The 26,203-nt window shown below is 31.8% G+C and overlaps 1 protein-coding gene across 2 annotated transcripts in view; it reads right to left on the reverse strand.

The window, feature by feature from the left end:
- The window catches only part of LOC106688107 (acid sphingomyelinase-like phosphodiesterase 3b), a 940,469-nt gene that overhangs the window by 782,329 nt on the left and 131,937 nt on the right, over window positions 1-26,203 (reverse strand). The window lies entirely within an intron of this gene.

The raw sequence follows: 26,203 nt of genomic DNA on the forward strand, positions 1-26,203 counted from the left end.
TTTTTTATAATTATTATTTTAAGGCATAAACCACTTCGGGTATAACTATTGAAAAAGGAGAAATTATAGTAAAATTATATTGCATTTTATGGTAAATTCGTATTAAATTGGTAGCTTCGTCTTTATAATTCAGGATTGAACAAAGGAACAACGAAAAAAAATCGGTTTCAATCAAGTATATTGAAATAGAATCAACAAACATATAGAAATTTTTATGTGTGGGGCCTTTATTTTTATATATATATTTTCAAATTTAAAAAATAAAGTTTAAAAGCTCCCCAAATCATTACCAAGGCGACCATATTTCATTTAATTTAATAATTTCCTTATTTATTATAATTGATTTTGGTGTTGAGTATCTGGTGGGGAAACTCGCCGGCAAGTAGGCCTTACGGTCATTTTGGCCAACTCCTGGCGGCTACCAAGGTTGCCGCCGTGTACTAACCAAGTTGGGAGTGTCAAGATTCATTCCTTGGGACCGCCAAGAAATGAATCTTAACTGCCCTAGGTGGTTCTTACGTTATATAAATAATAATAAATAGGCCATAACGTACCTATCTAATAAAATAATAATATTCTTTATTTATTCTGGGATTGATCCCATATACAATATACATTACATACATAGATAATATACAGGCGTCAAAATTAGGCCTTAGAATAAAATACAATATAAAAATGAAATTATAAAACTTCATAAAATATTAGGAAATAATGAATTTAAAAGATAAAAATGAACAACAGTAATTAACAGAATACACTCTTATAAAAGTACAATTAAAAAAACTTGAAATTTTGGATAAATTAATCTTAGGATTTGGTATTACTAATCATAAGTTACGAATGCATACCTGATAAATAAGCAACCACCACCAAAATGTCAATACTGCAAATGTGTACTTACGGTCAGTCACATATTTGAAGAATGCCATTTCTATTCCATGAACCTACGTAGATTGGGAGTGGGACCGAGTGTATTGGATGCTCTGAATGATGACCAGATAAACGTAGAAATGGTTTTAATTTTCTTAAAAAGAAATAACCTTTGGAATAAGATTTAAACCCGAAAGTTTGTTATATGTATTAAATAATTCGAAAATAAGTAATTATTTTAATTTATTTAGCAATTATCTAAAGTGTTTCAAATCTTGAAATAGAATTATAAAGTGCAAAACATGGGGGCGTTGATGACCTCAGGGTATTACGCCCTTAAGCCCCAACCAACAACCATAAGCTATTGGAAAGGACTTACTAAAGGAAAAAATAAATTATTCGTGTTTCTACGATAAAAGTAAAAAAAAAAAAGACAGCTATCTGTCATACCTTCTTGACTACTGCAATAACAGTGGTGAAAACATTTAAACAAATTAATAGTAGTTTCATTACCTAACCATTAAGCATAATTATATTTAGGGAAATTATTACTATCGTGAATAGTCCTGAGAAATCCAAGGATTGTTGTGTGATACGCACACCGCGCCAGATTTTGATAAAAGATTTCAAATGAAAACCTATTTTTAAAATTTATCGCTGTCATAGTAATTAAAATGTATATAATATTAACAATAATTATTAAGATAAATATATAAGTTACTAAAATATTAATCGGAAACAAAACGATCAAAGAAATAATTTATATATATATTTAACAAAACTAAACGAATAAGAAATGAATAAAACCTACATATATTAAATAACGAATTACGAGAATAAATTAATATAAATAAAACATTATTGTTTCAACATTAAATAAATTTTCATTTTGATCATAATCGAATTATTATGGACCCAAAATTTTATTACATTGTGGATATAAGAATACTAATATAACATTTTACTTTGGTCTAAAATTGTGCTTTAATAATTCAAATCCTTTCAAGAATATTTTAAGAGCATATTCGTCCATTAGTGACAGGGAATCATCAATCACTAAATTTACATAAAGAGATAGGAATAGATTTTGAAGCAATAGGGAACTAATACTCACCAGTATTTCCTTACAAAGAATAAAATACCATTTCACCATCACCTGGAATTTTCTGTGCAAGGATATCTGGAGAAAAAAAACTACGTTTTCTAAAGAAATTAGATTAGCTTTGGAGCATAATCCCTACTCCTCTTTTCTGGCTTCTACGGGATGAGTTAACTAAATAGGGTTTGTGCCTTATTGTAGAAGGGAAAAAAAGTGGATGACCAAGTCGCTACCTACGAGTAAGGATTACTACGTATATTTTAAACAAATTCGTAATAAAAGGTATTTGTCTTTAATCATTAAAATAAATTTAACAATAAAATTTTTTAGATTATTTAAAACTAACAACCCTAGCGATTTAATAATAGTAGACCGGATTACAGATTATCACGATTTGCTCTGCTCGGGGCTGGAACGTTATGAACTCAAAAATATTAAGAAGTATAATAAAGTTATTTTTTGAAAGGAATATGGTCCGGGTGCGGTCAAAAAAGCTCAAATAATAGAATTATACTATTTGAGTTTTTTTGACCGCACCCGGACCATATTCCTTTCATCTTTACACACGGTCAATCAATAATCTTCCATTACTATTTTTTTGTTCTTTTTTGACCGCACCCGGACCATATTCCTTTCATCTTTACACACGGTCAATCAATAATCTTCCAGAAAGTTATTTTTTGTATGATTACTAAAAGGAAGCTTAAAATCTTTCAATTGAACCTTACTAATCATCAACCAATTTAAATTTTGCTATTTTTAAGCGCTTTCAAAACAACTATTAAATTCAATATTTAAATAATATTAATAATAATGAAGGCCTAACGAACCTGAAGGTTCGATGCCGATGCCAACAAACGTTTTCTGCTAGATCCTTCCAGTAATGCCCCTCCAAACCCAATTCCACTAAATCAGTTTTAACCCATCTACGTTTCCGTCTAACCCTCGGACGTTTACTCGTCGATTCAGTGATTATTAATATTTTAGGGATCCGCTCGTTATTAAGCCCTATAACCTTATTAATATTATTAAGCCCCTTAATTCAGCGTTGTGTAATCTTCTAAATCCTCCCGTTAATTCATCCTTTTTTGGTCCGAATATTTTACGCAATTTATTATTTTTGAAAACCCTAAGACGCTGTTCATCCTTTAGTGAAAGAGGCCACGTCTTACATCAATAAAGAACAGTGGGAAGGATAATAGTTTTGTAAATACTAATTTTTAAGTTTTTCGATAAAAGGCGCGAGCTAAGCAGTTTCGGAATTGAAAAAAAAAGCATTTCCGACCTTCAATCTTGATTTTATTTCCTCATCAATTTCATTTGTTCCAGTTACCGTAGAACCTAAACACTTAAACCTATCTACCTGCTCAAACATATTTCCTCCTATATCTATATCACCGAAATTGCTTGTGTTTCTTCTGCCAACCATGTATTTTGTTTTATCTGTATTTACTTCAAGACTTAGTTCCTTACTGGAATTTATTAACGTGGATGTATTTAGTTCCATAGTTTCTTTGTCCTCACCCAATAATACCAAATAATCAGCATACCAATATTTAAATAAACATTTAAATTATATTACATAAAATAGTCCCGCGGTTTTAAACGCGTTTAATTCTGGTTATATCAAATCGAATGACTTCTGTAAATCATGTGAGAAAAAAGGACAGACAACTAAAACGATAGTGACTTAAGATAAAGCAACAATAAATTGTCCATGAGAAAACAACAATTCAAACAATAGATTAAAAAAAAAATGGACTCGAAGAACGTATACAACCTTATAATTATTCATTAAATATTAATATTGAAGAAAAATGGGAGGAATTAGGCTAAAACATCTCTTTTTGATGAAATCCAAACATTTATTAAAGGCACAGGCGAGGTTTTTATGTTGACCTGTTAAATTTTGTATTCACTATTGAAATAATAGTGGGATATTTAAAAGGATAATCTATTATTCGAATAAACTTAAAGTTAATTGTTATTTATTAACTGTTATCAGTTTCCAACATCTAATTAAATAACTAGAAATTTGTGGGGAAAAAATACTAAATTTTAAGAGAATGGACAAAACTGCGTTATAAAATAAATTCATAAAACATATTGATTTTTGTTACCTCTATTTTTTTTTTTTTAATATGTATGTTTTATCAAACGGAGTAGCTCAGTAACTAAGGCGCTGCTAGAATTTCTATCCCCAATCAGGGTACTTCCCAGGTGTCCGGTTCAGATTCAGCTTGGGCAGATAAACATTTAGTATGTTACTGTTGCCTTGAGTCAACCCAGTGGGTTCAGAAGCACTTTTGGGTTCCACCCAGCCTCAGAAAAGTGTGTACACTTAATTGGTGAAAAATCTGGCTGTTAAGCGACATTTTGAACAAAATTTCTCCTTGCGCAAACTTTGTTCAATAAACAGTACTTTTTTTACTAAGTACTGAACACCCTTTATGAGTTGTAGTGGTAAAGATTTTTATTGTTAGTATTTAAGATATTAATTTTTTTACCGGCTATTAATTTTTTTTTATATATAGAAATTTAGTATGTGACTTTTCTGGTTGGCTTTCTTTCTACTGATTCATTGCTTGATTATAACTTTTTCCAGATATTATGTTCTGTTGAGATATTTCGAACTGATGTGCTGGATGGAACTTTTTTTTTTGGCTGTCGATTTGGGGTGTGCTGCATACACGTGATCTTATATTTTTTTCAATTCTGATGATGCCTAATTAGCAAAAAGTTAATATATTAGTTATTTACAAGTATTTAGAAAGATTTTTTTGCAATATTTCATACCTCTTCACTAATTTCTTCGTCATATTTCACTTCTATTTATAAATAGTATTTATATACATTATTAATGATTTGTTTTTTCCCTAACTTAGGAAGGAAAACTTCTCATCTTTCAAATATTCGGGTGTGATTAAACAACTGATAAAACGGGGATCGAAACGCTACATTACACGCGGTTGCCCACTATCAGCCGCTGCTGAACAGTACACGACACAAATGTGTTTCACCCTGTACGGGAACAATGGGAATCCTGTTTCACCAATGGGCGTTCAAATCTCGCTTCGACGGCTGAGTCCAAATGGGACAATAGTGTACTCACAAAAACAGAAAATAATGCCGCTCAAGGTTCTATTCCAAAAAATGAAAATAAGAACGAATTAAATAGAAAATAAAAGGACCAGGAGATTTATTCTAACTTAGCTTAGCGATGTTCATTACAATAGGCATAAGATTTTGGTGAAACTAATTACCACTAAGACAAGATCACAAATACATCAAATGCAAATGAAAAAAAAAATGGATTTTTTTTATTATCACATCTAAAAAATTGTGTTATTTATGAATTTTTGGAAAGGTCTGCGGTAGTAAAGATTATAGCGTTGGATTGAAATAGAATAGGGGTATTTGAACGGAAAGTACTACGTACGATTACAGAAGTGATCTGGGATCAGAGCCTTAACACATATAGGAAAAGACAATCAAGGAACTGCTAGCAGAGACTGGCCAGTTGGCTCGAAGTAATCCATCAGGACGCCTCTACACAACAATGAATGCCAGTATAGTAGGAAAGAGACCACGTGGGAGACCAAAAACCTGATGAATAGACAGAATTAACAAAGATGCGATAGAGCTTATAGGCAAGTGTGGAGAAGGCTGGTGAGGGCGACTAGATCTACAAGGTCTGTAGAGAAGAAAATAACTGAAGCTGAATCCACACGAATCATAGTAAATATTTCAATAATAGTCCAATACAATATCTAATGCAAAAAAAATTATTGGTAACTGGCGGGGGCAACCAGTCCGGTAAGTGAGCCTAGGGGTCGTGTTTGTCAACCACAGCCTTTTCTTAGTTAAGATTCAATGCTCGAAACCTCCGAACAATAAATATTAACTGACACAAATGAGAATCGAACCCACAACGTTCCGAACTGAGCGTTCTAGTACCCATGCCCCAATGCGCATGGTCGCTTCCCTTTCCTTTTATGTAGTAATATGTTTTATAACTTTATTAAATTACGTGTTCGTAGACACTTCATCAAGGGACTATACAATTTTCACTGTCCTCGTGGTTTAATTCTTTGAACGATTGTTTTGGAAAAAAAAATTACAATAATCAGCATATATTTTATACAATTCATATTCCATAACCATGAGAAAATAGTTTGCAATTAGTGTTTCAAAAAAACTAACGAAATAAAAATCATTAGAAACATAGGAACATGTTTTACAAAATATTAATTGCCTTAAAATTGCTGGTCACGTTCTTGCCCCATTCATTCAATTATATTTTACACTAAATAAATAACTGAATTACACTAGACTGTGTGTAAGTGAAAGTTGTATGATGCGCGCACCAGATTTTTCAAATATAAAATAAATCAATTATTTTAACTAGCTTGTTAATAGTTCATTCTTTTTCGTTAATAGAGAAATGACAAGACATGGTTAAGTCTACATTAAAAAGTATCTGATCAGCCGGTTTTTTTAATGAACTTCTGCTGTAAGTATTTACTTAATATTTCCTTTCTATTTATGTTTGATAATTTTTGCAATTTAGTATAGTTTTATTTTATGTTTTTTTAATTTTATTTAATGATAAAATATTTTAAATAATGGTCATGTATTTGAATACAATCGGAATCCTCATACAAGGACAAGAAACTGCTCGTCGATTCCAACTATTACAACATTTACTAGACAAACGGTCTAAATTGACAATCCATTACAAAAGACTGATCAACATGACTATTATAAGGCCTATCTGGACATACGGAGATGAGCTTTGGGGCTCCACTAAACCATCAAATTCCTCCTGAATCCAATCCTTACAGTCCAAAATTCTTCGTAAAATCCTTAATGCTCCTTACTTTGTCACAAATCAAGTCATCCATCAGAACCTCAATGTTCCATATGTTGCCGATTTGGCCAGAACCAGATACCATTCCTTCCATGATACACTTCTCAACCACCCAAATCCACTTGTTTCTAACGTAGCTTCTACTTCATTACCTAATTATCCTCCTAGGCGTCAGAAAGGAAGATGGCCTCGAGATCTTCCCCTCTTGAAATGTTATTGGAGTTCTATCAGTGGTTAGATTCTCCACATGTTTGTATCATGTCACTATGTCACCTACAGCAAATTGTACTTGTATATATTTGTATACAGTTGTAAATAACAATAAATAAATAATTAAAAAAAAAAATTGACCAACATAAAGCGTAGGAACACTTCTAATCTCTGCGTTTTCATTACAGAACAGTTGTCAGAAACGAAAAGCTTTTCAAAGGAAAAAATAAAGAGCTCGAGGATAAATCTGTTGAAGATGTTAAGCCGAAAGAAGATATCAGGCAGGACTCACACATATGCCTGTGGGAACTGAATCAGGTGCGCTGGAGTGGACGGCGTAAACCCTTTCTCCAGGCGCCCTCTAGCCAATCTATCCAGGAATCTCGCGCAATTTGTCTCTGTAACCTCTGTCAGGAGTTTCTTTGCCGTTCTATTCTTACCTCACACATTCAAATAGAGCAGTCTCCTGAAAGGTATTTAAAGCCTACGAAATTTATGATATAACCATAAATATGCATCATATAACAATGACAATGTTAAAAATTAATATGGATATAAACAAGAAGAATATTTAATGCGGAAGAACTATCACGATAGTACTGTCGCATTAAGATAGCTGATGGCACATTCTGTGACCACACTGATACTATTACGATAACCTTGTTTATACGGTCACATTTACAGCCACGCCAGAAACGGCCATGGTGTAAACTGAATGGAAATTGGTGTGGTGAAAATGTGAGAACATTTTTTTAAATATTTTTAACTAAGTGTGGCATTTTATTCAAGTTAAAATTGTCTTAAGGTAACTTTAAAAAAATGGGATAAACAGTTCATATTTTAAGTTTTAGCAGATAAAGATTAAAAGATAATTTCAACAGAAATATATAAATGTCCTTACAATTTTTAATTTGCAAAAAAAAAATTCTAACAACTCTTCGAAATAAACCTTAATCGTTATTTTCAGCCTCTGAATACCATGGATCTAAGTTAATTATAATTATAGCAACCAAATAAATTAGATATATACCTATTTCGTTTCGAGCAGTTACTGACCCTTTGTAAAACATTTTTGATTATTCATATGGTTGATGGTGGGATGACCGCAACAGAATAGACCCGGTGGTCAATCATGGTAGTAGGCAACCTCCTATTTTATTTAACATTTCACTTTCGAACACACTGACTAATAAGTAATTTGATTCGAACATGACCTCCACTTAACCCTCAGAACTGATCCGTTGCGGTTGGCAGGAGTTTGAACCGGAAAAAAAATAGAGAAAACTTCTATTGAAACATTGAATAATATAGAATGGGAAAAGGCGTAAAATAAACTAAACAGAATAACCATACCGATACAATATAGTTGTTACGAGACAAACTTCAAAATTCAATGTTGTACAAACAGTTTTCTCTTGTAAGAATAAAGTCTTCTTTGAAGAAAAACCTCTAACTACCGAATATCTTCGCTTTACCGTTCACTTAATAGTACAAGAGCCGGGAAGAAAAAAAGTCAGTTATCTCACCCCAATTTTTGATTACTTCAATTAAACTATGTATAATTACTAGTCAAAATTGATGAGTCAGCTAAATATAGGTAGGGGGATTAAAAAATGGCGGCTGTTTCAAAACCTAAAAAACTATGATTTTCATTCCGAGCTCTATATCTTAAAAACTACCAGCAACACTAGAAAACCTAAGAGAACATTGTCTAAAGAAGAGTAATTTTGCTGAAATATTAGCCTTAAAAAGCAAAAATTCTTAAAAATCTACTGAAAGATTAGTAGTTAGTTAATTTATTTTGAGAAATCTATATCTCAGGAACTATGTGACGTACAGATGTCTATTAGCACTCAAATTAAAGCTAGTTTGATGATAATTGATTTATAGTTGTTCGGATAATAAATTTTATTTATGAAAAAATTTATTTCAGAAACCATTGGAGTCTGCCAGCGCTCAAATTAAAACTAGTTAAATTTACTACAAAATAGTTAATTATGTTTATCTTTGTAGGAGTAGTAGTTTTTATGATATATGGCATAATAAACTCACAAAATGTTAATTTCTAGTTATTTGTATAAAATGTTGGATTTTTGAAAAAATACATCTCTAGATCCATAAGACGCACATATGTCTGCCAACACTCAAAATAAAGGAAATTTAACTTACTATAAAGTAGTTTATGACACTTATCTTCGTAGGGGTAGTAGTTTTTATGATATTCACATATCAATATAAATTTGGCAAATGAAAATTTGTCCGAACAACTATAAATAAATTTATTTTAGCAAATTTCATGTAAACTATTACTCCTACGAAGATAAACATCATAAACTACATTATGGCTCATTAAAATAGTTTTAATTTGAGTGCTAATAGGCACCTGTACGTCAAATGGTTTTGAGATATAAATTTTTCAAATAAATGCACTAACTACTGATCTTTTAGTACGTCCCATACAAAATTTTTTTTGAAATATTGCTTTTTAAAAAGCTTTATCCCGAGAACTATTGGACGTAAATAGCTATTTTAGGGCTAATATTTCAGCAAATTTACTTTTCTTTAAATAATGTTCTCTTAGATTTTCTAGTATTGTTGGTAGTTTTTAAGATATAGAGCTCCGAATTTTATCTGTATTTACATCAAGACCTAGTTCCTTTTCCTAAAGGAATTCCCTTACTGGAATTTATTAACATGGATGTAATTAGTTCCATAGTTTCTTTGTCCTCACCCAATAATACCAAATAATCAGCATACCAATATTTAAATAAACATTTAAATTATATTATATAAAATAGTCCCGCGATTTTACACGCGTTTGATTCTGGTTATATCAAATCGAATGACTTCTGTAAATCATGTGAGAAAAAAGGACAGACAACTAAAACGATAGTGACATAAGATAAAGCGTCAATAAATTGTCCATGAGAAAACAACAATTCAAACAATATATTAAAAAAAAATATGGACTCGAAGAAATTATACAATCTTATAATTATTCATTAAATATTAATATTGAAGAAAAATGGAAGGAATTAGGCTAAAACATCTCTTTTAATGAAATCCAAACATTTATTAAAGAAGCAGGAGAGGTTTTTTTGTTGACCTGTTAAATTTTGTATTCACTATTCAAATGATAGTTGGATATGTGAAAGGATAAGTGAAGGATAAATTAAAGTTAATTGTTGATCTTTTAGTACGTCTCATACAACATTTTTTTGAAATATTGTTTTTTAAAAAGCTTTATCTCGAGAACTATTGGACGTAAATAGCTCTTTTATGGCTAATATTTCAGAAAATTTACTCTTCTTTAAATAATGTTCTCTTAGATTTTCTAGTATTGTTGGTAGTTTTTAAGATATAGAGCTCCGAATGAAAAATCATAGTTTTTTTAACGTTTTGAAACAGCCACCATTTTTTAATCCCCCTACCTATATTTGGCAGACTCATCAATTTTGACTGGTAATTATACATTGTTTTCATTGAAGTAATCAAATGATTGGGATGAGATAACTGCCTTTTCTTCTCCTGTTGGGCTCTAGCACAATAACATTTACAGTGATGTAACGATTCCGAATCGAGACGAAGTTATTACGTACAAGTGATTCAGGCTATTAGACAACAGTCCAGTGAAATGCAACTTAACCTAGAAATAATTATTGTATAATTTCTTTCAGTGGATTCTAATTTAAAACCATTAGCAAAAGACGATAGTAAAAAGTTTTCTACTTCCTCGGGGTCCTTAGACCTGTTACGCAAGGTTTTTCAAAATGGCCGCCGTATATAGCAAACATGTAATGCAAGTAGCTTATTCAAGCTACTTACTAAATTACATACTTATGTAAATTAGTAAAATTAATAGGATTAAATTGCGAAAATTTTGGTACATAATAAGATGTGGATGGTATATTTGATCTCCAATTTTGGTAGGAAATATAATGTTGCCGGAATACGGTGTCCATATCCAGGTTGTAGTACAGTTCATTTTTTGTCTCTACCTAGAAACCCATTTACAATATGAGGGTTTAATTTCTTTACTTTATATCCTGAAGTTAGCTTAAAATTAAAAGTTTTCACTTTTGATATTTTATTTCTGTACACTCCTATGAAAATTAAGTTTTTTTTTAGAAGACAGTATTCCACTTGTTCAACAGAAAACGCGGATGGTTTCTTTAAAAAATAATTCTATACAACAGAAATAGTGAATGTTCTTGAAAAGTAGTAATTAAGTTGTTATTTCATTAGAGCTTTAAAAATAAGGTTAATTATAACCTTGAAAAATATAACTATTCAATAAATAAATGAGGACAAAACTAGGTATTTAAGCTTCTTAAAAAGAAAACTTAATTTGGATTATCTCTCTAGGAAGTCTGGTGAGTCAATTCATTTAAAATTTGTTGAGGTTAATGACTTCCATTTTTGAATGAATTATTTATTAATTATTCATGTCATTGTACAACGTTTCGGGACCACTGTCCCATATTCATGCACTTTAAAACCTCATATGAAATCATGAGGTTTTAGAGTGCATGAATATGGGACAGTGGTCCCGAAACGTTGTACAATGACATGAATAATTAATAAATAATTCATTCAAAAATGGAAGTCATTAACCTCAACAAATTTAAAATGAAAACTTAATTAAAGCTCACCTTTTTTTTCATGGGTGTTCATGAATCGATTGACCTCTTGATAATTTGTAATAATTTTTTTTACAAAAAAATTTTTTTTTTATTTAAAGGTGAAACTAAGTGAGCCACCATTGTATCACCTGTATTTTTTTAGACTTATATTCAACCTTCTAACTTTTTCCAGTGCAAATAACCCTGACATTTTAAAAAGAAGAGTAGATTTTATAACAGATTCTTATGAGAAATCGAATTCTATTCTATTTTAATTCATTAAAATATATCGATGCAATGATGTGGAAAGGCCATTATAACAAACATTCTGGTTCTGTGTGCGCATACTTCTTAGTCTGAGTCTTATTAAAGTATTGTGTGGATTAGTAGGCTCTAGCTATATTTTTGATTAACGATAAAAAAAAATCAAATTTTTTTATTTTACTGTTGCCATAAATTTCCTATTTTAGATTTTCTGGAGGTAGGAATAACGAATATAAATTTCGGGCTTAAAAAGGATAAAACAATTTAGCGATTAACGAAGTCGAAATACAATCGGAAATGTTCGGAAGGTCTCGGTTTTTCCCGTTGGAATGAAATGCCTCAATTTTCCGTTTTTTCTCCATTTGTTATTCATGAAATTATTTAATATTTTGTATTTATTTGTTGTTTATTTTTACTTACAATGAGAATGTTTTTTTGTTTTCAAATTAACAAAATTAAAGTTAAATTTATAGGAAGATTTTTTAAAAAATTCTCATTTGAACCTAGTCAGACTATTATGAGGGTAAGACCTAGCTAATATTAAAGACTAATTAATTTTAGATTAACATAATAATTTTAATTGCCTTAGGTTTTTGGCGAAAAAATCGATTCTTTGAAGTGGCACCGGTCGCTGTGACATCCTAGACTCGGGTTAAATATGTAATTTCAGTTTTTTACGTCTTTAGCTATTCACTAACACACACACAGACCATTTTTGGACTAAGGGACCTCAAAACATGAATTTTCGTCGAAATCTCGTATTCGAAATTTCTCACGATCATAATACTTCTCCTTTACGAAGTGAAATAAATAAATTAGAGGCTTTCCAACAAATTTTCATTTTCATTTTCTTCTTTTAGAAAGTCTTGTAAAAATAAATCTAAAATGAAGATACATCTAATAAAATAAGCAGTAAAATTAACTGATTTATTAGTCACTACCTTAGTTATTACCTGATTTCATGATATAATTCAATTTGTAAAGTGCTACCAATGGGTAGTTTCTCTACACGCCTGTATCGGCGTTCATTATAAACTTACAGAAAATTTACTAAGTGTATTATAATGAACATTTTTAATAGCAATAAATATTTTTTTAAAAAATATTTTGAAGATAAACCCAAATATAGGTGACCTAATTTTGCTGAAATTTCGGGTTAAATTCTCGTATATGATGTATATTTAATTATAGTTTTTTTTATTGTATATTGAATAGTTCTTTATTATTATCATTCAATTTTATTTGTTATATGTATTTTTTATTTTATATATATTATGAATAAGATTTCGAATACCCGTTAGCCTTAATTATAGAAGCTTAAGTCTTCTTTAAGAAATAAATGCTTATATTAAATATAATACAATATTTCTTGTTTTCTAATTTGTCCGCGTTATTTGCTACGGAAAGCAAAAGGTTTTTTTATGAAAGGGCATAAAATTCCATAGGATTTGCTTTAAGATTCGGTCATAAAATATATTCTTTTCCATTGACAATTCCCGAGTTATATGAACTCGATAAAATTTGTAGAGAGCTGAACATAAGTTCAAAATTCAAGCGACATAGTTGGACCAATGTTTCGACCTTAAATTTATATATTTTTTAGCACCATGCATATATTTAAATATATTTTACCACTGATTGCTCTAATGAAATCTATTCAATGTATTTTTTAATTCTCAAATTTATTTTGTTATATTTAACAAATAACAAAACAGAACGTTTGATAGAAAACATTATTTAAGATACAATAGATTATCTTAAGGCAGCCCGTGTCAATTCAAGAGATCACTTTATGCGTGAAGAAAATAGAGTATAGCATGGAAATTTAATGAACCAATAAAGTGCATTAAGATTAGCTTTATTCTCTTTATAGCCATATTTAGGGAGGCAGCCAAGGCAATTTTCCCCACCCAACAGCGTTGATCACTCATTCCCGAAAAAGAAGAGAAAAAAAGATTAATGGATTGTTATTTCCCGCTTTTTCTCTCACGGCTACACTTTTTTTTTTTTCTTAAAATGGAAGAGAAGTAAATTTTTCTCCCAAGGAGCATTAATGTGTATTATAACATTATCCTTTTATAATTACTGAAATTTATTTTAGGAACATTTCTCATTAAACTGTTCCTGGAAAAAAAATTATAAGCTTGAATAAATTAATCTACACCTTCGGTACATCTTAATAATAATAAAAAAAATAAATTTAAAGTAAATCAAATTGTTTCTTAATTATTTACTAAGGATTATTTATTAGATATTTGGATGATAAAGCGAAGAAACTTCCTATGGGAATAAGAGATAGAAGAGATTGATTGAATAAAAATGTTTAAAAAAAAACATTCAGGGCTGTCAAATTGAAACAAAGATGGAACTGGAACGCTCAGTGAGGCGAAAAGTTGGGTAACTATAAATAGTTTTCTTTTACTATTTGTATACCTTTATCTTCCTACAATCTAATTCATACGGTTAACTGTCTTCTTCCAATAAGTATACCATTATCATTATAATAAAATTTTGATTAAGAAATGGATAGATCCGGTAAATTAAAAATTTAAATTTGTACCGCTACAACCCATGGAGGGTCAGGGGTTCAATACTTTGTAAAGAAGTACTGTTACTAGACTAACGGTTGTACTAGAAGGTGATTTGGTCAGAATCACGCTCGACTGCCAGATTTTTACCTAATTAAAGAGACTGGGTGGACCCCAGGAGGGCTCCAGATCCCACAGGAGTTGACTCACGGCTACAGTGAAAAAGAAAAAAATTTTCTGCCCAGCCGGATTCGTACTCAGGTCCTAAGAATTAGTAATCACGAGCTTTATCCCGTGGCTACCACCCACCCCAATTATAAGGCAACATTTTCTGAATATGTTAATTATATCTAAAATTATTTAATACAATGCTAATATTTACATTGCGCCCAGAGAACACGGAACCAAGTCCTGCCATCAAAATATGCATAACATGACAGCACTTCAGGATTCTAGCGCTTCTCTTCCAGCCATATCTCTGTTTTTGAGACCTAATGGGTACTGGGTGAGGGTGCTAGCTAGACGCTTAGGACACGAGTGAAGAAGCTATTGCCAAACCTCAATAGTCTGTTTCCGTAGACCTCGGGGCCACTGCTGTTTCAACTTTGGGTAGGAGGGAGGGAGAGAGGATCATAAGGATAATTGGAGCTGGATAGGAATTACACAAGAAGTTTATTCATTTTATTGTATTTTTATTTATTACCACATCGGTGGCCCTTAATTACCCTGGTGGGCCTTACATGGTTAATTTAAGAGTTTTGTTTTAACAATTGATTATGGGGATGGGGTTATATTCTCATACAAAAGACACCCCTGCCAATATATAAAAATATAAATATTGAACAACTCACTTCGGCGGTACATATACTAAAATAGGAACACTAGATGTTAATGAGAAATATTTAGATGGAAGTTTGAGAATTTGGATGAGATGAAATTAAGAACAAATGTGTTGTTAACGTGGTGATAAAGGGTCTTGTTTGTAACATAATAAGGAGCAATGACTATTGTTCGAAGGACTTTGGACCGAATGGATTGCATACGTTAGATGTTCGAAGTGCTATGTACTGTCTCGAGATATAGTCGGGATGCCAGGATAATCGCTGAAGGCAATTATCCAAAATAAGTTAATTAATTAATTTACTTTGAGTCCTGCAAAACAATTATTGGATGGCGTTCCAGATCTCATAGGCCCTTCTTAGATCTTAGTGTGGTCAAAATTCATCTTGCCCCTCTTCGTTCTTGTTTCTTCTGCTCCTCTCCTGCTTTTGTGTCTTCGTCTTCAATCCTGGCCTTTTTTTTTTTTTTTTTTTTTTTTTGTACCCTCCTAAAATTTAAATTTGTTTCATATGTGTACATCTGGTGTGGTGTGCCATATGTACAGCTGGCTTTAGTGAAACCTTTGATTGCCTTTAGGCATTATAAGGTAGAAGAACGTCTTAATTAATCATGTCTTGATTGGTATTCAATCCTAGCCAGAACCCCCCCTCGTACGTAGAGCCCTTACCTTTCCGGAACCTGATTTCCCATTGGCTATCATCAGCCACGCCCAAGAAAAATACGTTAAAAGAGGTGGTACATTTAGAAAGGTGTTTAGTGCAAGGGTTGTTTATGATTGACCTGACTACCGACAAAGCCACCAGGCAATATCTGTTTTTAATAGATTTGTTCAGGAAGGACCCTTTCACCTGTGCCCCTTACCCACATGCAAAGTACTCTTTGTTGACAGTCACATACCCGGCACAGTTATATGTCATGACAAGACATATGGTAAAGACCCCTAAAATATTAATAATTATAATGCCTCGATACATAGCAGAAGGTTTAACTCCCCCCCTCCCATCCAAGCACAATTTAAATTCATTCATTAATAATAAATGGAAAAAAATTGTATTAAGTTATCTCAAAAAAGTAAGGTGTTACATTTTTTTTTCGCATCTGTGTAAAGTTATTATTTACATATAAATAAAGTGCAAAGTGGTTTGCCTGGTATATAGGAAAAAATCATTCTGGAAGACATGATAAGTTACGATAATTGAATCCCAGAACATATTTCATCCTGAAAACGATAAGTTGATAGACAAAGGACAGGGAGAGAGGGGAGCTTGCTTTTACTCCGGAACGAGACTTTACGTTGGTACCACCCATGGGTCCACCTCCTCAAGATATATTGCCCACTGTACCAAACCAAATCCTCTTATATCTTACAATTTGTCTACCCCTTTCTTCTACCAGCTTATTTCTGATCGTAAATAAACATAAAGCAAATTCTAGATTTAAGGGTAAGCTACTGTTCTATCGTTTCAGTTATTTCCTAAAGCGCACTAAGAAACCTAATATCGCCTACGTGTGGTGAAGCTCAATGTACTAAACCCCAATAACGGCGATTGATTCATGGAAATGCTTTTACAAAATATATTTTAGATCCACTAAATCCCAAACCCGGATTATCTAGAACTATATTTTGTTCTAATTTCTTAACTTAAGTATACAATTGTAGTAAATGCTTAATTAAATATGAAATTATTTTGCATCATGTTAAAAGAAATACGTTATTAAAACAAGATCTCTATTTCACGTCTTTGAAATTAGCCAATTCAATTATTCTGAATAATTAATAAAAGGAGTAGGTGTTACTATTATACCCGGGTTCGAATCCGGCTGGGGTAGATAATTATTTATTCTTCTTATTTTGTAAGAAAATACTATTTCTGGAACAACGTTTGCACTAGGAGTTAATATTTTTATGATTGCACTCTCCCACCAGATTTTCCTCAATTAAGGGTACAAAGTTTATGAGGCTGGGTGGCACCCTGAACTTAAGAAATCTTGGAGTTATTAGCACAGTGCCCCAATTGTAAAATATAATTTATTTATATGAAGAGAAAAGATCCGGATTATATAGCATACTATGTACAACTACTATTTGCAGACTAATATCTACAGTTTTTAGTTGTTTTCACTTTATAATTTGTTTTACTTTTTAAGTGACATTCGACAACTCCATTCGACTATCTTTCAAAAACTCTTTAGCAAATGACTTATCTCTAGTACAAGGTGATTTTTACATCCCGTGTAAAGATAAAGACAGGTACTTGAAGGGAGTGTCAATAGAGATATGGTGGCGATAGAGGAAGAAATTTGGAATAGACAAAACTAAGGCTTGTGTAACAGTTTTTTTTTATTTGATTTTTTTGTAGTTTTCAACTATTCAGGACAGTGGCAATGCATAAAACGTAAGAGAGGTTTTGGACCGTCTAAACTGCACGAAATGGTCCAACCCGTACCTTCGCGAACGAATTAAAACCGGAGATTTCTTATTATTTCATAAAATAAATCGTTTTAATTGAAACTGATTTGTATTTCAAAAAAGGTCATACAATCGAAAATATATTCATATGGATTGAAAGAACGGGAATTCAGTTTCCAACAGCTGTAGTTTCGTTGGATTTGAATAATAACATAATATAAGAGTGATGAATTTATTTAGTGCATGATGTTCCCAGAAGAAAAAAATATCCTCCAAAAAATTTAATTTTTTATTTATAAGAGATATCGTATCTAAGGGTTTCAAAATACTCAGAGATTTTTTTCAGAACAATTTTTTTTGGACTACTTTACTAAAAGCAACTTTTGGTTTTTGTAGTTTTTTGTACACTTAAACTCATTTAATCCAATAAAAAACCTTTATTTATAATCTTAAAACTTTCTTGAGTTAGTCTCAAAACATTTTTTATTACTTTATAAGTCCGACGTTTCGGCCATTTCGACCATCCTCAAGGACAATCTTAATATAATTTTATAACCAAATAATTTAAAAAAACAACTTCATGCAGGCTATTCTACCTAGTTCATTTATATTAGTCCACAAATTAACCCAATTTTAAATTAATTTAAAACTTAAAATTATTTGTCACAGTCAACCAACCTTCTTTGTTAAAATTTACTGTCGGATTTTAGCATCCGTAATAAATAATATATACATCGGGATCTGCCCGTGCCATACTTCAGGTACCCCAATTGTATTTTAAATAGTACATAATTAAAATTATTGTGGAAAAAGGGTGTTGAAATTGTGAGACTTATCTGGTTATTAATCAGCATATATATTTCTTTTAAGACCAAATAAAATCCCTGAGAGGGCAAACTGTTGTTAGTGTGTTAATTAAATAATTATTTTTACGATGCAAGATAATAACAGAACATGGGATGATCACAAGTATTAGGATATTGCTTATCTGGTGGCTACCGCGTTACTTCTCCGTCCTGTGGTCACTTCTATCGCCCTAATGTTTGGTGGGCGAAATGGAGTAAACCATGTAATCCTGGTGCTGTGTTCACGAAACAGGTTGCTTCTCCCCCTGACATGATAGTAGGGGCAGTCCAGGCTCTATCTTACATGCCACGATAGATAATTAAGACAACATCGCAGTGGCTTTTCCGGCCATCAACATCAACAGTCTTCGAGGTTTTCCGGTGTCCGCGGGAAGGGGGGCATCAGAAAATGAGTCCCCCGAACCCGACTTTATACAAATCCAAAAAAGAACCGAAAATATCAGATACTTAAATCCGACAGCGATAAATTATTTTAATTTTTAAATTAATGAGAACAAGTGACTAATTAGGGTAATGTATGGACTAATATAAATGACCTGGGTAGAATTGATGGCATGAAGTTATTTTTTTAATGGTTTGGTTCTAAAATTGTATTAAGATTATGCTTGCGTATGGCCGAAATGGTCGAAACGTCGGACTTAGAAAGGGATAAAAAATGTTTTGAGACTAAAATGGATAACATTTTATTTAATTAAACAATAAAAACCTGTTTTCCTTATTCTAAAAAAAAAAAAGAATTGATTAATCCATAACAAATATATCATATAAAAGTAAAATAAAAAATGTCGAAAATTATTTAAACTATTTTTCTCTTCGATCCTATGGACTTTCTAGGATGGATGGACTTCTTACTACGTTCTAATGTATGTCGGCCTAATATCACTAGTCCATAGCCTTCCCTCGTAATCTAATAAAATTAAAGTGTCTACTAAAATATTAATAACATTTTTTTCTGCAATTTTTCTAAAGATAATTTTCCATAAAATAATGATTTCGATCGAAAGAATTCCGATATCTAAGTTGTTTCCTCTTCCCTTCCTTCGAGAGTAGACAAAAATGGAAAGGAGCTTTGGATAACTCGCCATTGTCATAACTTTTCCTAATGTAATAAAGAACGTCTGAAAAGAAGTGGAAGGAGCTGTAACCCCTTGGAGAGACGAGAGAATCGCGCCCTCTCCCCAACCCTCTTTTTACCGATACTGATTGTTTTCGTCGCCTTTCTCCACTTCGTACTCGATAAAACGTCTAATCTGCGGAATGGAAAGTTCCAGAGACGGGAAGGGTTTACACTGCCTTCGTAATAGTCAGACCCGCAATTTTTTATCATTTAGGAAAATTCTTAAAAAATGACCTTTTTGAAATTTTGAGGCTTAAATCACATATACAAACAAGAAAAAAATTGATAATTTTGGCTGATTTTTATGTTTTTAGTGTGCTTAAAAAAAAAAATTAACTTGTATTTTTATAAAGATTTTTTCGTAGCTTTGCGGGATTTATTTACCCAAGATCCATAGTCACCCTTGATAATGAACGCGGTGTTGAGATTAGGTCAACCGATGCTACATTAGCCTAAGAAAATGGTTCAGCAGGAGAATCCGGAAAGCCCAAGATCCACCATTATACTACTTTGTTACGACCAGTGATTCTGTATTGATGAGTGTCGGACATCTAAGGATACCGAAAAAAGAGCTCCTGATGCTAGAAAGAATTTTCTGAACTATAAACGTGGTAGAAGTATCGAAGAACTGCACTAAATGCAGAGATGAACTAACCAGCAGCTATACAATAACTTTACAATTAAGCTGAGGTGTTTAAGACATCCTGGTCAGATGGCAAGAATAGCAACCAAATTAATGCCAAAAATGCTCCAAAAAAATTCTTAAAAAACAGCCAGGAAAAGGGAGGATAATAAAACCAAAGCTGATGTGGCCGGATGGTGTAGCGAGAGATGTAAACAACATCCTTGAAGTAAGAAACTAAATGGCGTCGGCACCTTGGGAAGTGGTTGGAGTAGGCCAATATCGGGTTGTAGCCCCAACTAGGCCGTTCGTAGACGAGCGAATTGAAGCACCAACTTTGACTTGCTCGTAACTGCAATGGCTCCGGTTTGAATCCGTTCAGAGGATCGACTTTTATTTCTGTGGCGGTCTCACGAGATGAAAACTTACCCTCCACCATGGTCAGAACAGGGTGGTAACCTGTAGATAACCTTCCCCCCCCCGATATATGTCAGAAATGACCAGGAATGGGGTAATAAATTATCCTTCCCAAATTCATGACATGACAATTAATAAACTGACATATGTAACACTAAAATCAGGAAAATTATACATGGCACTTACGGTATTAATTTATATGGTATAATACGAAAATGACACAAATCTGAATCTATTAGGTCAATTCATATTTGAGATAAAATATGAATTGATGACTTCTATTTCTCATTCGGTCTCACGAAATGAAAACATACCCTCCACTATAGTTGGAACAGGATGGTAACCTGTAGATAACCTCCCTCCCTACATATGTCAGAAATGACCAGGAATGGGGTCATTAAAAAAGGGTTGTAAGCGCCATCATTAAAATAAAAAAACAAATAGAATGAATAAAAAAAAAGATCCTTCACAAATTCATGACATGTCAATTAATTTATTGATATATGTAGTACAAAAATCAGGAAAATCATACATGGCACTTAAACAAAAACGTTGTATACAAAGATCGTTTATATATTGAAAATGACACAAATCTGAATCTACTATGTCAATTCATATTTGAGATAAAAAACAATATATATAATTGTTTAAATACGTTCAAGAGACTTTTTACAGCCATCAAATCAAGCAAATGAATACTGGACTGTTAACTTTATAATAAAATAAATCTCATCTCCCCCACAGTACAAGAACCTTTGATTATCCAGGAAAATGTACAAATAAATTCATCCTCTCTAACATGTATAAAAAAGTTTAATTATTGTGGACTATTGTAATTAAATGAATAAATGAGGCATTATAAAAAAAAGGAAAATAAAGTAAAAAAATATTATTTTTTTACTTTACTTTTCTTACTATAAATATTTTATTGTTATTACATACAAAATTGAATAAGAGTAAATAAAGTATGTTGAGATGTGCGTTCTAAAAATAAAACGGAAGTATAAAAACCATAATTTTAAATTTACATTAACCATATGGTTAGATATTAAAAAAAATAGTTTATTAGTTCAGAATGATGCATGTGTCTATTTGGATCAAGATATCCTGACGTGCGCCCGGAGCAATTTGGTGAGTCTTCTTGAATTTAATTTCTTAGTGAATAATTGGTAACGGAGATAATTTTTATGTTTTATAGAGTCCATTAAAAATTTAATTTTTATTCCAATAAAATAAATTCTAATAAATCCTACCAAATTACCTTTACCCTTCGTCGAAACCCACGACTCCCTGTCCCACATTGTCCTTTAATAACACCTCACTTATTCCAATTGAACAGATCCGTTACCTAGAACTACATCTGGACAAACGACAAACTTTGATTCCTCATAAAAGACTGAACAGACAGGAAACTGCTCGTCGATTTCAACTATTACAAGATAAACTGTCTAAACTTCTAACCAATTATAAAAGATTTATATATATGACTATAATAACGCCTATCTGAATTAACGTAGAAGAGCCTTGGGGATCCACTAGACCATCGCATTCTTCTTGAATCCAACCCTTACAATCCAAAATCCTTAATGCTTCTTACTGTGTCACAAATCAAGTTATTTATCAGGACCTCTATGTTCCATATATTGGTAATTTAGCCAGGATCAAATACTTCAATGATAAAATTCCTAATCACCTAAACCTAGTTGTTTTTATTAACCCCTTTATTACCTGATAAATCACTTAGGTTTCTGAAAAGAAGAAGGCCTCTGTATCTTCTCCTTCAGAAATGATATTAAAGTTCTATCTATGAGAAGATTCTCTATATGCCTGTATCAATCCATTATGATCCAACATCAAATTTACTAGATATATTTGTATGTAAATACAGTGGTAATTATTAATAAATAAATTAATACAAATAAAAAAATGTATGCTAAGGTTTAAAAAAATTTATATTCGAAATCATAAACTACCTTAAATCTGTATTTTACTATAACTACCACTATTACCAACTAAAAACAACGTCTAGAATCGGTCCAACATTTTGAAATGTTTTTTTTTTTTAAATTATTACGAAACTTTTCCATAATTTGGTTCCAGCTGTTCTCCAAATAAAATTTTTTATTTAATAATAAATTAATTACAATTTAAAAAATTGTAATTAAACATTTTGTGATAATATTTTGTAATGATTTTTTAAAAAACATAGGTATTTTAAGGAGACAAAACTGTATTATAAGACTGGAGGTGAATCACAGTATTATTCGATAACAGACCTCAACTTAATTTTGATTCTTCTTTTCCGTTCCTTAATTATGTAGCGTTCAAATATTTAAGTTTGTTCATCAGGGCTCCTCCGGGAGCTTCCACAGGAACTGCTTCACTTAGTAGGAGCATTCAGGAAGAAATTTATTTATAGGTTCTCATATAGCGCGAGAATATAATTTTTAATTTCGACTCGTTATATGAAACCCGTTACTTCCTATATATCTCTTAGTTTATAAAAGTAAACCCCTTTCATAAATAATAATTTTTCGTTCCGTATTGTGAAAATAGTAAATTAATAAAATTAAAAAAAAAATTATAAAAATATTTGCCAGAATTTTTAAATAAAGACAAAAGAGGCCAGAATATTGGGTTCTAGAGAATATTGCATGTGGCCGTACCCTTTCGTTCATACTTCAAAAATTAAATACAGCATTATCATTTTTTAATTAGAAGACAGAAACATTTAATTATCCAATGTTCTTTTAGATTTGACGTTACTACTTTGGTATGCATCAAACTAATTTAAGTATAATTAGAAGTGTTTGTTCGTACTTTTTACTTTACAGTCACAACTACTAAACGTAGACGCATGGAGTTTTTTTATAGTAGCCTCGAGTCCTCTCATCGATTATTATTGTAGTTGCAAGTACAAAATCTAGAATATTAATGTACTTCGACTAATTAATACAACTATATAATCTTGAAAACAGGTTTACTATACTTGTTTAACTTTAGAAAATTATTTGAGAAAGATCAAGTAATTATAGTGAAATCTCTGCCATGTTACATTAGTATAGCTTCATCACTGTTTTTATCATTTTTTTTCTTAATATACGCACACACATGTTCTGTTAGTTGTATTATCTCCATTATATTTTACTGGAGATTTCTACAGGAGAAAATCGCTGAGTGGAAGTTGTTCTAATGCTGACATCCAAGGCTCACACATCATTGCTCGATACCTGGCGAAAGTTATTCCAGATACCTGAAGTACAAAGAAATACTTACAATAACCCATATCAACACAATAACTCAATTTTTTTTTTTCGGCCAAGACCCCCCAATTGAGTCCTATACTGCTTAACCATAGTTGGGGGTCAAAGTTTTTCATTTTGTGGGATCACCACTTCACAAAAATAGTTACGCCCCAGGCCGGATTCGAACCGGCACCACCAATAGATCTCAAATTGATAAAACTGCACCTAACTACTGAGCTACGGGTACCCCGCATTAAATTTTCATTTTATTTACAAAAAAAAAATAAGAGAAAAATATTCATATATATAAAAAAAAATAATTCCTATTTATAGCCTCTCCGCTTTCAATTTTTTTTTTTTTTAGACCGAATGTTTTTTTTAATAATAATTCGTCAACAGCATTGGAAAAGAAGGAAGCATATCCAAATAAGGTCATATATTTTTTTCCAAAAAAGGATTTCTTATAAATATGGAATATATATATAATCGTTATTTTATTGTCTCGAATACCGAAAAGGGTTTACTTTGAGTGGTAAAATGCCGGTGTTTGGGTATGCAGATGGTTTGGTATTGTTGGGTGATGACAAAGAAATTATAGAACTAAATACAACCGAGCTAATAAACTCCAGCAAGGAACTAGGTCTTGAAATAAATACGGATAAAACAAAATACATGGTTAGCAGTAGGAATGCGAGCAATTTCGGTGATCTAGATATAGGAGGAAATACGTTTGAACAGGTAGATAAGTTTAATTATTTAGGTTCTAAGGTAACTAGAAAAAACGAAATTAATGAGGAAATAAAAGCTAGGTTTAAGGCGGGAAATGCTAGTTATTTTTCAATTTCGTAACTACTTAGGTCGCGCCTTCTATCGAAAAACTTAAAAATTAGAATTTACAAAACCATTATCCTTCCCACTGTTCTTAATGAATGTGAGGCGTGGCTTCTTACACTAAGGGATGAACAGCGCCTTAGGGTTTTCGAAAATAAAGTATTACGCAAAATATTCGGACCGAACAAGGATGAATTAACGGGAGAATTTAGAAGATTAGACAATGCTGAATCAAGGGACCTACCAGTAAATATAATTCAAGTTATAGCATTGCGGCGTATAAGATGGGCATGTAATGTTGTAGGGCTAAGTAAAGAGCGGATCCCTAAAATGATAATAAACACTGAACCAACAGGTAAACGTCCGAGGAGTAGACCGAAACGTAGATGGGAGCATTGTGTTAAAGTAAATTTAGTAGAATTGGGTTTAGAGGGGCATCACTGGAAGGATGTATGCAGAGAGCGTTTAATGGTATCGGCATCGAACCTTCGGGTTCGTTAAGCCTTTATTATTTATTCTCTCGATTTTTTCTTTAATTTTTAAATGGCTATTTATTTACTTTGTTTTTTGTACTTCAAAAATTAAAAATATAAGTATAAGATAAAAAAATATATATGGCGGCTTGGGGTGCCTTATGGGCTAAGAAGCTAGCAACATATAAAGTTAAGCAATGACGAGTGCGATCAGTACTTGGATGATTGACCATTAGAATTGGTAATCACCCATATCGGAATATCACGCTTCGTCCACCTCTTTCTCTGTGTCTTTTCGGCCCGTCACCTACTGAACGCAACTGACAGATAGAGGCGTAGGACGGAATAGCCTACTTTGTACCACTTTCATCATGAATCGCGATGTGAAACCCAAAGACTTCCACGGTTTTTAAATTTCTATTTCGAATAAACCAACCAACTGCATTTTAATCTTAATAATTTGTCATTTAAGAAAATTTAATTTAAGAAAGGAAAAACCGCTGTTGAAATATATACATACATAGAAAGAAGAGTGAAAGCAGTTGACGGAATCTGATGAAATTAATACTAGAACCATTTTACTCTAATCCTCAACTTTTCTCCCAATGTTGCCCAAGGATAGGAATTCGATAATATTGATATAAGGCATACTTCATCAAAATCAACAGTTTGGTTTGATCACAGGTAGACATTGGACCGAATTTGTTTCTTGACATCGAAAAAAATATGTGAGAGAAAATTTTCGATTCTGATCACAATTTTGTTTTTCATTTGCTAATTGAATACAAAACACCCCTATCTTCAGTAGAGGGAAAACAAAAATTATTATTAAAACGTTTTCAGAATTTACAGAATTTTTAAAACTAATAATAGGTGAAATTTCCGTAATATGATTAATTAATGAATGGCTATAAAT

This window comes from Halyomorpha halys, unplaced genomic scaffold, assembly GCF_000696795.3.
Source record: "Halyomorpha halys isolate HHAL.00 unplaced genomic scaffold, Hhal_1.1 Scaffold4.1, whole genome shotgun sequence".
NCBI lineage: Eukaryota > Metazoa > Arthropoda > Insecta > Hemiptera > Pentatomidae > Halyomorpha > Halyomorpha halys.